The sequence below is a fragment of the Odocoileus virginianus genome, chromosome 29 (genome assembly GCF_023699985.2).
Source record: "Odocoileus virginianus isolate 20LAN1187 ecotype Illinois chromosome 29, Ovbor_1.2, whole genome shotgun sequence".
Taxonomy (NCBI): Eukaryota; Metazoa; Chordata; class Mammalia; order Artiodactyla; family Cervidae; genus Odocoileus; species Odocoileus virginianus.
The window spans coordinates 14,480,634-14,497,423 of NC_069702.1; the positions used below are offsets into that span (position 1 = coordinate 14,480,634).

Consider the following 16,790-nt stretch of genomic DNA (forward strand, 5'->3'; position numbering starts at 1 on the left):
TGGCAGGTAGATTTTTTTTTTTTTTTCAACCACTGCACCGCCTGGGAAGCCCCTCTGGGGCAGTTAGGGGGTGGGGATAAAAAAAAGGGAAAGAAATAAGAAAACTACAATTTGTTTCAACTGGTCTGTGCTGAACAGGTGTTAGGTGCTTTGGAGATTGAAAAGGAGCATAACAAATTCTGGTTCCTAGAGCTTACAATTTAATGGGCTACTTACATATCTTTGCAACATTTAGTGGCAATAACAGCTGTATATAGTTAAGTGTCAGTGGGAAAGATACAGCTGAAAATGCTAACCAGGAGAGAGGGATGTCTGTTTTTAAAAGTAGGTCATATACTTGAATCCTAGACCATACCAGAGGATTATATGACAACTGAAAATGAGGGCATTCTAGGTGATAAGCCCAGCCTGAGCAAAAAATGTCAGAGCAGGTGGCTGAATATCTTCCAGTTGTCTTTCTAGGTCCCTCTTCGTTCTTCTCTATCCAGCTTTGTGCCAGAAAAGCTGACGTTGATGAACAAAGTTAACAGACTTCCTTGTCCTTTGGCTTCCAGAAGCTGCCTTTGGCAGGCAGTGTCACTGGTAAATCAAAGAGGAGAAGGGGACTTCTTTGGTGGCGCAGTAGTTAAGACTCTGTATTTCCAAGGCTGGACACGCAGGTTTGATTCCTGGTTGGGGGACTGAGAGGAACCACAAAGAAAGGAGAGGGAGATTAGGGTATTTCTGTCCTAGCATCCTTCCTGCAGGGACTCATCAAGGCTTTATTGTAGTCAGCAGGTCTCTACACCCAGCTTTCTCTCCTCTCTGGGTTCTGGTAGTTTCTTTCTTATTAGCTCAGGAGTACTGCATGGGTCCTTTTAGCTTTTCTTAGAACCTGTTCACACCTTTATTAAATTTGCCTCAAATGGCTCATTAAATGTACTGGGAGTTCTCTGCCAGCAGCCTTCCTGAGAGGGTGAAAGTGGGCTGCTTGGGGGGAGAGAAGAGCAGAACTTTTGGCAGAACTCGAGGGAGAAGGTTCATGTTGAGAAGTAGAGGCAGGTAAGCTGGACATTTCTTTTAAAAATTTTCTAAAGAAAAATGGTACTCCAGATTTCAGGGTAATAATCTGAGTGAAGTCTTAAAATTCCTGACTAACATGTACGTAACTTCTTGCGAATGCAGCGCAAAGCAAAGGTGATCGCATGTCTCCTGTCCCGAGCCCTCTCTGGCCTGGCTTGTTTTCTTCTCAACAGCTGTGAGCATATAAAAGCAAGTCTTTTTTGTGATACCGCCCTCCAGCCAGGCAGGCACAAATCCAGTACCCTCTGTGTTTCTGCCTCAGGGCTCAGCCGAAGATCAAGCAGCAAATGAAACTTCCCAGAGAGGCTGAACAACAGACTATTCAATTCTAATAATCCAGTTTTGCCTCTGAGGAAACTGGCTGAAAGGTTTTCTTTTGGTTCTGCTTCCTTGAAAAAGAAGTGCCATTTTAACAATTTCCCTTTTTCAACGTTGCCTGATAAACTCCCAAAGAGACTCACTTTAACAAAGAGGGTCTAAAAATGTGAGCTTCATCTAAGCAAGAATTATGAGTGCATGAGTGTGGTAACAGGAGAGCCAGCAACCATTTAGGGGAAAGAATTACATCATTATTACAAGATTGAAACATGATAACCTCCACGCACTGTCTTAAGGGTTCTATGCAAAATAGTCAAGGCCTGCTGAAGTAAATTCACATACCCTGTCCGGTTACTCAATCCTAGTTTACCTCTTTCAATCAATGATTTTTATCGTGGCTCTTGACTGATGAACTTCTCCACTGGCCCAGTGAAAGAGCAGTCCTAAGTTGCTAATCCGTATAGAAAGAAAGCCCATAAGCCTGGGCAGGCCACTGTGCCAGTCCTAACATTTAGAAGGAGCCACATTTTGTTTATCACATACAAACATTATCCTTTTCACAACTGGAACTTCAACCCCAAAAGGCTTGGAGCAGGACTAGTCTGGTGGCTCAGTGGCCATCAAGGACCACTCATAATGGCTCTTTCTGTCATTTTGCCACCATCCTATACATGATTGCTATCCTCAAATAACCTCATAGTCTAAAGGAGCTCCAGCCATTACTTCCAGTAAGAAGGAAAGAAGCATAAGAGAGGTATCTTCCAGCTGAATCAATTCCCTTTAAGCAGCCATTCTCCCCAAAGTCCCAAGCAACACTTGTACTTATACCTTATGAATGGAACTTAGCCTGTCAGGGAGCCTGACAAATAATCTATTAGCTAGGTACCTAATCATTCCTTAAAAAAAAAAAAAAGGACCTTTATTAATTAAGAAGGCAAGAAGATACTGTTTAAGCAGCTAGCAGGATCTGTCATTCTGCAACGTAATTTTTTTTTTTAATTAAAAAAAACCTTTCATAGATTTCTGTGAGAATGTGAAGATAATATCAGAACGCTAATGTAATACAGATCTACAGCAGTTTTCATAGAGATCAGCCACTTGGAATAGTATTGGAACTGAAACAGAATTACTACATTTGTATCACTGTGCCACTTTCTACAACACATACGGATACAACTTGGCCCAGAAGTGTGTTGAACACATTTCAAACATTGGAAAACAAAGTTTCTCTAAATGTATTTTTCTGATGAAGTCAAGAGGCTTTTGGAGTGTGGCAGTGTGTGTGCGTTTAGCTGCTCAGCCGTGTCCCACTCTTTGTGACACTTTGGGCTGTAGCCCACCGCGCTTCTCTGTCCATGAGATTTTACAGGCAAGGATACTGGAGTGGGTTGCCATTTCCTTCTCCAGGGAACTTTCCTGACTCAGGGATTGAACCCGATCCCCTATGTCTCCCGCAGGCAGATTCTTTACAGGCTGAGCCATCAGGAAGCTGGAGTGTGGTAGGATGGAGGCGAACTGTTCCTGTCATATTAAAGACGATTCCACAGCTCCCCCCAAAGACAGCTTGAAAGCTTGACCATGTCTAGGCAGGTTCATGGGGAAATGGAAAGTGACCTGACTTGGGCAGAATGGAACAGCCAGAGTGAAATGTAAAAAGTGTGTGTGTGGTAGGGGGCAGGAGGCAAACCCAAGTTTAAAAACTCACCAACACAGATAATTTTCAAAAGAAAGTATTTAGTGCAAAACTGGCAGTGGCTATACCAAAGATGCCTTTTGCTTTAGCTCCATTTGTTGACACACCCACAAACGACCCCAAAATAATCACTCTAAACAAGAACACAGTAGCTGCTGTGTAAACATATCCTCAAGTGATGCCCTCTAGCTGAAGCTGCACCCACCCCCACCCCAACTCCTTCCATTCAAGTCATTCAAGGAACTCAGATTCCTTATTACATAGATATTATGGAACCACCAGTGAGAAATAGCCATCATGCTTTAAGAAGCAGAGTTGAGTAGCCACAATGGAGACCTTAAGGTCCACAAGCTAAAATACTTGCTTTACAGAAAATACTTGCAGGATCCTTCTTTTAACTCACCTGGTAAAGAATCTGCCTATAATTCAGGAGAGCCCGGTTTGATTCTTGGGTCGGGAAGATCCCCTGGAGAAGGGATAGGCTACCCAACTCCAGTATTCCTGGGATTCCCTGGTGGCTTCAGATGGTAAAGAATCTGTCTGCAATGCGGGATATCTGGGTTTGATCCCTGGATTGGGAAGATCCCCTGGAGGAGGGGATGGCAACCCACTGCACTGTTCTGGCCTTGAGAATTCCACGGACAGAGGAGCCTGGTTAGGCTACAGTCCATGGGGTTACAAAGAGACGGACCCGACTGAGCGAGTTTCACTTCCACACTTTCTTTACTGCCCAAAGTTGATATGCATCCATTTATTTTCTAAGTATTTGTTAATCAGCCATCTTATATCCAGTACTATGTTCCTAATTTCTATTTAGGAAGCTATCAGACAAATGAAAGGCTACCTAATTAAAATGCTCACTAATAAGTGCTATTTGAGAAGCAAAAATAGGTTGTAATGTGAGCATATACAGAAAGCATTAACACAGAACAAAGAGGAGGGGAACTGTAACCAGGATATGCTTCCTGACGAAAACAATATCTGGGTTGATACTGAAAGGCAAGCGGGGCTTTACTAGGCAAAGAGGGAGACAGAAGGCCCAGCAATTTCAAAGGCCCAGAGAGAAATTAGGGAATCTTAAATATCTCAGAGATGAGGGTGGAAAAGGTCAGCAAAGGCTTCGAGATACCTATTCAGATTAAGGGCAAGGGTAATGGATGAAAGGACTGTCACAAAGTAGTTACAATAGGTTAAGTTAGGCCACTGCACTGAGGCCAGAAAATGCAACCATCTGTGGGGCAGAATGCAGGACTTGATTGTTGTTAAGTGGAGCTGAAACCCCAGTCAAGATTGGATGAGGAATGGGTGATAAAATATTAATAGGAGTGGAAGGGTAGAAAGAAAGGTCACTGCAAGCCACTGACTCTGACCTGGACAGGAAGGTGTTGTCTTGCTTGTTCAGGATATTCAAGGAAGTTTTCATAGTCAGACAGCTGTCCAGGGAACTGCCCAGTGACTGAAAGCTTTGCCTCCACTGCAAATGAAAATTGAATGGTCCCCTTCATTAATCTTTCCAGATCGCTTGGCAGGCCACATTTGAAATTCTTTTGGATATTATAAAGCCTTTCATTCCAGATTAGAGATAAAGACTTAAAATGCAAATGTCAATTGAGGTTAAAACATTGTAATTTATTTGGACCAAAGTACAACAGACAGTGAACCAACAGAGGTCAGATCAGTTTTAATTCATGGAATTTTAGAAAAGGAAGGAGTCTCTAATGAGTAAGTCTCTTATTAATTAGGTTATTAAGTAGTTCTGTTAATTCTGAAACGGAGCTAGGGAGGAATGAATAAAGCTAAGAAGATATCTTGGTCATATTTAGGAAATGTGTGATCTTTTCATTCATTGAGGTTGTAGCAGAGGAAAAAGTTTTTCTTGACTCTCCTAGGGTCTGAAAATTAAGCAAATGAAGGCAAATTAACAGGATAAAAGCATACAAATTTTATCAAATTTTTACATGTATATGGGAGGGCTTCCCTGGTGACTCAGAGGTAAAGAATCTGCCTGCCAATGCAGGTGATTCAGGTTCCATCTTTGGATTTAGAAGATCCCCTGGAGAAGGAAATGGCAACCCACTCCAGTAATTTTGCCTGGGAAATCCTATGGACAGAGGAGCCTGGAGGGCTACAGTTCACAGGGTCTCAAAGAGTCAGACATGATTGAAGGACTAATACTTTCACTTTTCAGACAAATAATAAATTTGTGAAGAATTGACAAGACAGTGGCGTTTGGTCTAGGGTTAGTAAATGGCGAAGGAATTACTAGGAAGAAAAGGGTTGGCTTAAGTATGTTTATACAGATTTCTCAGCCCTAAATTCAATCTCTGGCAATATGAATGTCTATAATTTTCTCCTGATATAGGGAGGGTACATTTTATATGGGAGTTTGATGACCAGTTTTGGGGAAGAAGATTGGGGGGTTGGAGAGACCTTCCTGCTTTTGCTGTTTCAGATTCCTTCAGTTTAGATATTGAAGGATATTGAAGATATTTAGTATGTCAAGGTGCTATGTTTTGGGGTAGCACATTCTGAATCCCATCAAGATGTACCTTGTTTAGTAAGATATTTTTAAAAATAATTATTTGAGAGCATTGTTGTGGATATATCACATTTAAGGGGAGGATTTTCCCCCAGTTTATTGTTATTTGATTTGAAAATACCATTGCATTTTTGCCTGACCGCCCCTCTCCCAACAAAAAATTCTAGATTAGTATACCTTATATGCTCCCCACTTCCCTTGCCACCTTCTGTATGTGCATGCACATGTGCTAAGTTGCTTCAGTCGTGTCTGACTCTTTGTGACCCTGTGGACCATAGCCCTCCAGGCTCCTCTATCCATGGGATTCTCCAGGCAAGAATACTGAAGTAGGTTGTCATGCCTTCCTCCAGGGGATCTTCCCTACCCAGGGAGCCAACCCCAGGCCTCTTAAATGTCTCCTGCATTGGCAGGTTCTTTACCACTAGTGCCACCTGGGAAGCCCAACCCTCTGCATACCTCTTTAAAAAAAAAATATATATTTCTTTGGCTGTGTGGGGGTTTTAGTTGCAGAATGCAGAATCTTTTAGTTGCAACATGTGGGATCTAGTGTGCTGACCAGGGATGGAACCTGGGCGCTCTGCAAGGTGAAGGCAGAGTCTTAGCCACTGGACCACCAGGGAAGTCCTTGCATACTTTTTATTTGTCATTATGTGCTTAGTTCTGTCTCTTCCACTAGCTCTTACGTCTCCACAAGGGTAGGAAATATTCAGTTTTTTCACTATGTATTTCCCAGTTCTTAACTCAGTGTATGTTACACAGAGTATGTTATACTAAGTGCTCACTAAATATTCTTGAAAAAATAAATGGAAACCATATTGAAATACTGTGCTGATTTCTTTGATGTAGTTAGTACAGTTTTTTATATGTCTATTAGAAGTGAAAAAAGCAGTTCTATAAGCATTTTTTTAGGGGACACTGAATGTGTAATTAAAAAGTTCAAATTATAAAAAATTTTTTATTAGAATATGGCCTTATTAAATACACAGTATTACATCATACTTCCAGACAAATTTTACAATTTCTTTTTGTGTGTATGTGCACACTAAAACTGGTCTTGCTCCACTTTTCTTTGTTCGTTCATACTAAAATTTCAAAACATAATGTCCTGAAGAAAAATATTCTGAAGTACTAAGATTTATTTCTATTTCCGCTATTTTTAAATGGAAAAGTGATTTCCGCCCCCCAGAATTGAAATTTCAAATGGTTACCTTGGGGTTTTTACATAAGATGCAATTTTTTTTTTCTAAAGGCTCTTTTCTAGCTAAATCAATCGAAACCTATGTATTAATATTTATAAATGTACCAGGATTGAATTTATTCTGAAATAGATTCCTAGGGTTGTGAAGGCTAGAGATTGCTCTAACAAAACATTTTAGCCTTCAATTTTTTTTTTCTTTGCTCGCTCATCTACCCCCTCCAACATTTCATTGACTTTATTGGAAGATTAGTTGATTTCAACATCATTTTCACTTGGAATGGTTTTTAGCCGTGAGTGCTCAGGTCGATCAACTGCTTCCTTGGTGTAACCAACTACTTATGGATAAGTAGTTATATAAACACCAGGTGTTTTGTATCAATATATCTCTTTTGCAGAGCCTATGGAGAAATTGCCAGGAACAAAAGTAGAGGTCCCTTTTTTCCTTCTTTAAACGACAGAAACCCTAAGATCCTTCACCACGAGCGAGACGGGACTTCTGGCACAGCCACAAAAGAGAAGAAATGGATAACTTCGGAGGTACATCATGCGGTGGCCTATCTAAACCTGTGTTTTGAGGACGCCAGCCAGGCCCCGGTTCTGCCAGCCCCAGGCAGGACAACACTCCTCAGCTGGGTGAAAACTCCCGCCGCCCGCGCCCGAGCCCCGGCTCGGAGGGCACTCGGGGCGGGGGGCGGTCCCCCAGGAGGAGGTAATTGGAAACCACACTACCCAGAGTGCTGTGCGCAGGCGCGGGCGAGAGGACGCCGGGCGCCGGCTGGGCTCGGCGAGGCCGCGCACAGGGGCGCGCGTCCGTCGGGTGCTCGCGCGGGGCCGGTGCGGCGCCGTTCCGGGCTGCGGGAACCTGGCCGCGCGGCTGCAGCCTTGGCGAGGCCGGGGACGGGGACGGGGGTGGGGAACCGAGCGGAGGGAGCTAGCCGAGGACTGAGGTAACCGGACGCTCGTGCCCCCCTCACTCCCTCTTCCCTTTGTGTGCGGTGCTGTCCGCTCGTGCCAAGTCCTCCCTCACCTCAGCCCCGAGCCCAAATCCTAGCGCCGCCGGGGCTCACGCCTGTGGCGGAGAAACTCCCCGAGTCCTGCACGCAGGAACCCAAACTCCACTGCCGGGAGGCTTTGGGCCCCTTCAGCCGCTGTTCGGTTTCTGTCGCCCCCTTCCCCGTTTGTGGCGAGAGGCAAGGCGCGGGGTGGGGGGGGGGGGGGTAGACGCGTTCCTCGAAGGGAACCCGGGTCTCCGGCTCCCTCAGCCTGGCTCGTTCCTCAGGGTCTTTCGAAGAAGAGACAGGCGGGCAGGTGCTTCGCGGGGTCCGGGCGAGGGCGGCATGTGGGGGCGGGGCGGGCCGGCGGGCTGGGGCCCTGTGGTGAGGGACGCGCCGCCCGCGAGGGTCGGGGAGGCGGGCGCGGATCTGGGGTCAGCATCGTCCGGGATGCTGGCCCTGGGGACTGGCTGGCCGGCCGTCCGTCTGGAGGGTTAGTCTAGCCTTTAGGAGTGGCCTGCCGGCGAGGCTTATGGCCCCGGGGGTCTGGCTGGCGGGTGCTGGGGGCTTGCAGTTCACCTCAGATGGAGACTCGGCGGGGTCGGGGGGGTGGGGGCGGAACACCCCGGTTTGAAGAGTGCCTCGGAGTATGAGACCAGAAACTGCAGCCTCTTTCCAAACACGCCACTGCTCAGTGGAGTTGTTTTACATCCCGGGATGCCTGCTCTTTCCTCCTTTTCACGCACTTCTGGGCTTCGTTAGCCTGCTGGTTTCCCTGCGAGAGGCGATTTATCTACATCCTTTTTCTAGCCCAGGGCTGGTCCTTGACTGGATTTGACAGTCCTAGCGTTTGGATTGCCTGAGTTTGAAAAGGTTTGTTTGTTTGTTTGTTTTGTATGTTTTCCCACCTGGCAGTGTTGGATTGGGCGACTTTTCGTAGGCTATTGAACTTTTTTCTCAGAATTCTTTTTCGTCTGTATTAATAGCGTAACTCTGCTTGGCCCTTTTAGCTTATGCTTATGTTATACTGCTTCGGGAGGATTCTTTGGCAAAAGGTTCTTACAGGAAGCTAGGTTGACACAGGTGCTTTATCTGCTGGTTGCACTTTTTCTTTCTTTGCATCCCCCCCACCCCCCGTAGAGGTTAATTAATTGTTGGACTGTTGGTGTCCTTCTCGTAGACTGAGGAAATTCTCTTCCTCTGTCTCCCTCCAGTGTTGATCCTGCCAGAGGGTAGTCTTGGATAAGTAGAGGACCTCAGCTAGGCGGTGGGTTATTTCATTGGTTGCTACTTTTCCTCCTCCTCCCTATGAGTACCCATTCCTTTGTCACTCATCCCGTGACCTACTTCAGACTTTTAGTCACTGTATATATCGCCTTTAAGATACAGAGAGTATGAACAGAAATAAATATCAAAAGAAATTTTAGGATACCATACTCAGCTGTTGCATTTAACTTCATATTAACATTTTAAGCTGCCAATACTTTTTAAATCTTTTTTAAAAAAATTTATTTTTATTTGGAGTATAATTGCTTTGGGGCCTTCCTGATGTCTCATCGGTTAAAGAATCTGCCTGCAATGCAGGAGGCGTGGGTTCCATCCCTGGGTGGGGAAGATCCCTAGAGAAGGAAGTGGCAACCCACTTCAGTATTCTCTGGGAAATCCCATGGACAGAGGAGCCTGGTGGGTTTCCTGGGGTCACACAAGAGTCTGACACCACTTACTGACTGAAAAACAATAATTGCTTTACAACGTTATGTTAGTTTCTGCTGTATAGCAATGTGAAATCAGCTATAAGTATGCATATATCCCCTCCCTCCCACCCCTCTAGGTCATCACAGAGCATTTAGCTGAGTTTCCTGTGCTTTAAAGCAGCTTCCCACTAGCTAGCTATTTTACACTTGATAGTGTGTATTTGTCAGTGCTGTCCTTGATTCATCCCACACCTTTCTTTCCGGCCTCTGTCCACAAGTCTGTTCTCTTATGTCTGTGTCTCTATTCCTGCCCTATAAATAGGACCATCAGTATCATTTCTCTAGATTCTTTATAAAGCTGCTAATTCTTTTAACATTTGATAAGATCAGTATTATTTTCTAAGATGGTAATATATTTTGTGATAATTGCACATTCTATATCCTGGCAGGAGATTTAATTCACAGCCACTGAGGGTAATTTTTGAAAACACTATTTCCTTACTTGTTAAGAAGAAAGTGAAGTAGATATATTAGACCCCATACCCTTTATCAAAGTAATTTATATTTAGAGCAATTTTAGGTTCGTAGCAAATTTAAGTGGGAGGAACAGAGATTTCTCATAAATCCTCTGTCCTCATATGCTCCTGCCTTGCCCCATGTAAGCACAGTCTCCCCCACTATCAAAATCCCTACACCAAAAAGGTAAATTTGTTACAGTCAGTAACCTACATTGATTAGCATTACCCCAAGTCCAGAGTTTACATTAAGGTTCACTCTTGGTGTCTACTGTATATTCTGTGGATTTAGACAAACGACCTTTCCAGAAAATCAAGAACTCTTTTAAGAGTTGTAGAGAACTGAAAATGGGTTTGTCATTTTGAAAAGATTAAAAGGGCTATTTTGAATGTCCTGAAAATTAATTTCAAGAATTTTATGTTTTGAAACCTTGGATTTCTAAACTGGTTTGTTATACTTGCATTTCCAACAAAGGTTAATTATATTTATGTATTAAGAACTAAAGAGATGAGGAAGAAGAAATACCTCGTAGAATTAACAACATGTCATGTTTTTCAGTCCTAAAACTCATTAGCTTGACCATTTCTTCACTCTTCTGAAAAACATGTTTTATGTTAACCAATGAAGGAAGAGAAAATGGAACATTTAGAATAGACATTTTGGGACTTCCTTGATAGTCTAATGGCTAGGACTCTGTCTGCGCTCCCAAGGCAGGGAGCCCAAGATTGATCCCTGGTCAGGGAATTAGATCCCACATGCTGCAACAAAGAGTTCAGATGTTGCCTCCAAAGATCCCACATATTGCAATTGAGACCCAGCATAGTCAAATTAAAATATCCTTTTTTAAAAAACTGAGTTCAGTATTCAGGATATAACTACACTAAAATGTGACCCATTAGGCTTTTTTTTTTTTTTTTTTTTTGATCTGTTTTCTTTGTCTGAAAGGCTTTTGTGGAAGCATCAAAATGTAATAATGAGCTGGAACTAGACAGTTCTGGGTTAGAATACCAGCTCTTAATTTGTTGGCTGTGTGCCCATGGCATGTTATTTTCTGAACCTATTTCTTTAAATGTAAAAGGGGGTAAAATATTAGTTTTTATAATAGTTGAAGTCATTTTAGAAACTGTAAGGCACTCTGATTTATTGATATCATTAGTCATATGCTGTATTTTAGAATGCTGTCAGTTGATTTTTTTGTTGAAAACTGCTTATGTAAGTACTATGAAACTTTTTAAAGGCTATACAAGAGGATTCATTGTCTGAATAATTTAGTTGGTTCTTGTGAGTTAGAGGTAAAATTATGGAAGAGGGTCAGAGGGAAGAGAGAATTTCTACTTTCTCTGGTTCTTAACCTGGATCTATGGATGTACCCATAAATGGTCTTCCAAGATTCTGTGGATTCTCTGTATGTTTCTGCTTTTCTGGAGAGAAGACCCACAGCTTTCAACATATGTTTAAAAGGAGTTCATTACCCCTTTAAGAAAAAAAAAATGGAGTGTAATAGCTTTACAGTGTGTGTTAGTTTGTTGTACAACGAAGTGAGTCAGGTATGTGTATGCATGTATCTCCTCCCTCTTGGACCTGCCTCCAAGCCCCACCCCCGTCCCATCCATCTGGGTCATTGCCGAGCTTACTGTGCTGTATAATAGCTTCCCACTAGCTATTGATACATGTAGTATATATGTGTCAATGCTACTCTCTCAATTCATCCCACCCTCCTCTCCCCCTCTGTGTGTCCACATGTCTGTTTCCTATGTTCTGGGTCTCTATTCCTGCCCGGCTAATAAGTTCATCTGTATTGTTTTTCTAGGTTCCACATACATGTGTTAATATACAATATTTGTTCTCTTTCTGAGTTGTCAGAATGAGAACACTGTATGACAGACTCTCGGTTCATCTACATTTTTACAAATGACCCAACTTTGTTCCTTTTTATGACTGAGTAATATTCCATTGTACATATGTATCACGTCTTCATATCCGTTCATATGTCGATGGACATTTAGGTTGCTTCCATGTCCTGGCTGTTGTAAATAGTGCTGCAGTGAACATTGGGGTACATGTGTCTTTTTGAATGATGGTTTTGTAATCTATTCTGTAATAATTGCACATTCTGTGTCCTGGCAGGAAATTTAATTCACAGCTGCTGAGGGTAATTTTTAAAAACACTATTTCCTTATTTGTTAAGAAGAAAGTGAAGTAGATATATTAGATCCCACACCCTTTATCAAAATACTTTACATTTAGAGCAATTTTAGGTTTATAACATTAAGAAGGGAAACAGAGATTTCATATACCCTCTGCCCTCATATGCCCCCTGCTTTGCCCCATGTATGCCCAGTCTCCCCCACTATCAAAATCCCCACCAAAAAGGTACATTTGTTACAATCAGTGAACCTACATTGATATACCATTACCCAAAGTCTAGAGTTGTACATTAAGGTTCACTCTTGGTCTGTTTTATATTCTGTGGATTTAGACAAATGACCCTTTTTAAGAGTTACAGAGAACTGAAAATGGGTTTGTCATTTTGAAAAGATTAAAGGGACTATTTTGAATGTTGGAATTCTCCAGGCAAGAATACTGGTGTGGGTTGCCATTTCCTTCGCCAGAGGATCTTCCCAACCCAGGAATCGAACCTGAGTCTCCCACATTGCAGGCAGACTCTTTACCGTCTGACTCACTGTGGAAGCCCAAAACTTAATTTCGGATGGCTTTTTTGTATTAAAACATCAGATATTTGAACTGGTTTCTTATATTTGAATTTTCAACAAAGGTTAATGATTTTTATATATTGAGAACTAAAGAGATGAGGGAGAAGAAATGCCTCTTAGAATAACAAAATGCCCTATTTTTCCATCCTAAAACTCGTTGGCTTGACCATTTCTTCACTTTTCTGAGAAATATATTTTGTGTTAACCAGTTAAGGAAGAAGAAATGGAACATTTAAAATACACTTTTTAAAAACTAATGTCAATATTCAAGATATAACTGTATAAAATGTGACCCATTAGGCTTTTTTTTAAAAATTATTTGTCTGAAGGGCTTTTGTGGAAGCATCAGGATATAGTAATGTATTGAACTCAGTTCTAAAACTAGACAACTCTGGTTTAGAATATCAGCTTTTCACTTTTGGCTGTGTGAACCAAAAATGGTCTTCCGAGAATCTGAATTCTGTGTGTATTTGTGTTTTTTTCTGGGGAGTGGACCCACAGCTTTCAACGTGTTTAAAAGGAGTTCACAACCTTTTTTAACGGAACCATTTAGATAACAACCATTAACTTCAGTTATCTAAGGTTTCTGTACTAGAATTTTTGCATATTGTTTTCAAAATTAGTGTTTTTGAGAAAAAGTGAACAGAATTTTGTGTGTGTGTATGTGTATACACATAATTTTTGAAGTACCGTGAATGCCTGTTTTTCTTCTAGAACTGGAGGTTGATATTTTTGATGCAATATGTTGATAGCAGTAAAAGTGCTGCTGCGTACACCTGGAGTACATACCACTGATTGATCCATTATTGTTAGTTAATTTGCACACTTCCCCCCACCCCTCTAGTGTTGATGGGCAGAAGACTGCATGGCGAAGAATGGTACCCTAGTACAATTCAGCACATTGGAATAATATTTTGAAATGTTAAAAGATAACTTGGTTTATCCTAAAATCTGGATTTTTTTTTTCTTGTCTCAACAACACACTAAAATGCTAATAAAAATTAAGTATTTTTTCTTCTAAGCTAGGTGGTGATACACATTGTATATTTCTGGTGTGATATTTCTTATATAACAGAGTATGAAGTTATATTGAATCTGAATTGATGATCATTTTAAGGTTCACCACTGCTAGTTTGGAAAGAATATGAAATTTATAATCAGCTTATGTAGATTAGATTGTGATTTGTGATTTTAATTATGACATTTAAAATTGATCTTATTTGCATTTTGTGAATTTCAGAAGTATGTTAGAGTTCTAAGATTGAGTTCATTATTGTAATAGAGTTTGGAAGTAAGCTACATCAAACTGCCCTATTTTCTTTGTTAGTGATAGGTTGCTGAACTATAAGGCTTTATAGTGTGAAGCCAACTTCTGTTTCTGGGTCAATTACCGGTAGCAGTCACAAGGTCTAAAGAGTATGAGGTGGATTAAGTGATGGTATACCAACTTATGAATGAATCTATTCGGTGGAGTAATGGGTTTTTGTCTTTTTTTTTTTTTTAGTTTCTTCTTTTTTCTTTGATATTGGTATCTTCATTTGATACTGAATGCTTTTCATAGTTCAAGGTTTTAAGTAAATAGTTGGGGACTAATTAGTCTATACATTAGTAGCAGAATTGTGTTCAACTCTCTGGACTTGCACTTTTTATAAAATCTGAGAGGTCTATATAGATCTCAAAGATCAATTAGAGATGAATGTCAGCATTTGCATAGTACTGAATATATATACTTGTCACTATGCTGCATCTTTTGTTATTTTATTGCAGAGGATTGCTTATTTCTTTAATAATGAAAGTGTGAGTTTAATTAATTAGAAATGGAAAACAGAAGAATCATTTTAGCAAAAATTTTACCTGTGGAAATACTGTCATATTAAAAAGATCAGAAAAATAAATAAAAAAAATTAAAAAAAATAAAAAGATCAGTGTTTTTATAAGGGAAAAGAATCTGAAAAAGAAAAACGTGTGTAACTGAGTCACTTTGCTCTTCAGCTGAAACACAACATTGTAAATTCACTATACTTCAAGTGAAAAAGGTCAGTGATTTTATGTGTATTTTCTTACTCTTAAACTTTAAAAAAAATTCAAAAACATTTTCTGTGTGGGGAGAATATTATATCCATATTGTAGTTCCATAATCTAAACATAACCATGCAAAGATGTAGTTACACTCCTTATACAAAGACAGAATTAATGCTGTCTTCAGCCTCGTGTTAAGAGTTTTGGTTGTACAGTCATGCATGCCTGTGTTGAGACCTAGGCATTGCCACTTAATAGCTAGGAGACCTTGGGTAGGTTTCTTAACTTCTCTGAGCCTTATTATCAACAACTATAAATATAGTAATAATACTGCTTTGAATTATCCTGAGGAACAGAATGAATAAATGTGAAATATCTAACTCAAATAATAGCACTTGCTTATATAGCTTATGTGCCAGACAGTTTATTAACTCATTTACTCCTTGTAACAATCTTAAGAAGTTTGTATTGCTACTTTCCTCATTCTCACAGGTAAAGAAACTGAGGCTAATAATAAAAGATTATGTACTTAATCAGAGTCACACAGTCATACATGCAAAGTAGATAGTAAGTACTCAACTAATGCTGACTATTGTTTCCAGGTGTCCCCAACCTCCAGGCCTCGGACTAGTACCTCCTGTCATATCAGTGCCGGAATTAAATTAGAAGTAAAGTGTACAATAAAGGTAATGCACTCAAGTCATCCTGAAACCACCCTGTTTCCAGTTCATGGAAAAATTATCGTCTATGAAACAGATTCCTGGTGCCAAAAATGGTTGGGGACCACTGGTTATATTGATTTTTTTTTTTTTTTTTTTTTAAGAAAGGCATACAGCAATATAACCAGTTCCCATCTTTTGCTATAGTGAAAAATGCATCTGAATGTAGATCACTATATAGCATATTGTATTTCTTTGCTGGGAAAATGTTGATTGGAGGATTGTGTTCCTCACTGAGGACTGGGGATCACATAATTTATAAAAGTAATAGTGTCAGTTTATTGAATGCTTACTGTGAACTAGATGCAGGGCTAAGTATTAATACATTACATATATTACTTCATTTATTCTTCACAGTAGTCTTAACAGTATGCTCAGAGTGGTTTTAAATAACTTGCCTAAGGCTATACAGCTAATGGGACTCTCAAAACTGGCTCTTAAGTCATCTCTTAACTGCTAGTTTTTGTGCCTTGTGTTAAATACGACTATAGTGCTAAGTCGTTTCAGTCGTGTCTGACTCTGAGCCCGCCAGGTTCCTCGTCCATGAGATTTTCAGGGCAAGAATACTGGGGTGGGTTGCCATTTCCTTCTCCAGGGGATGTTCCCAACCCAGGGAACCTGCGTCTTCTACATTGGCAGGCAGGTTCTTTACCACTAGCGCCACCTGGGAAGCCCAAATAACGACTATGAAAAGTGAAAGTGAAGTCGCTCAGTCGTGTCTGACTCTTTTCGACCCCGTGGACTGTAGCCCACCAGGCTCCTCCGTCCATGCGATTCTCCAGGCAAGAATACTGGAGTGGGTTGCCATTTCCTTCTCCAGGGGATCTTCCTGACCCTGGGATCGAACCCAGGTCTCCCGCATTTCAGGCAGACCCTTTAACCCTTGAGCCACCAGGGAAGCCCAAAATACGAGTATAGTCTTCTCTAGAAAGAAAGGCAACAAGTTACTTTTAAATAGAAAAGAAAAAAAAAACCTACTCTCATAGTTTGGAACTAGAAGTACACAGGCCCTCTGTATCTGCAGATTCCATGTATGTAAATTTGAGGAAACTCAGATGAAAACATTCAGGAAAAAAAACAATTCCAGAAAATTCCAAAAAGCGTAACTTGAATTAGCTGCAAACTGGTGACTTATTTACATAGCATTTACATGGTATTGTTTATTGTTCAGTTGCTAAGCTGTGTTTGACTGTTTGCGACCCCAGAGAGGATTTAAAGTAAATGAGAGGAGGTTGTACAAGGTTATATGCAAATACCATGCATACCATTTTATGTAAGGGACTTGAGCATCCTTGGATTTTGGTATGAAGGGCCCTGTCCTGGAAC

The 16,790-nt window shown here is 41.0% G+C and overlaps 1 protein-coding gene across 4 annotated transcripts in view; it reads left to right on the top strand.

Moving 5' to 3' along the window:
* The first annotated feature begins 7,610 nt into the window (after positions 1–7,610).
* The window catches only part of KLHL8 (kelch like family member 8), a 53,569-nt gene continuing 44,389 nt past the window's right edge, over positions 7,611–16,790 (top strand). Inside the window, exons 1-2 of one of the 4 annotated variants that reach the window (XM_070458161.1) lie at positions 7,611–7,757; positions 15,348–15,431. The gene's annotated coding sequence lies outside the window, so the exon portion shown is untranslated. Of the gene's footprint in view, positions 7,758–8,425; positions 8,676–15,347; positions 15,432–16,790 lie in introns of those variants that run through there. The other 3 variants (XM_070458162.1, XM_020905988.2, XM_070458163.1) reach the window with 3 other exon arrangements.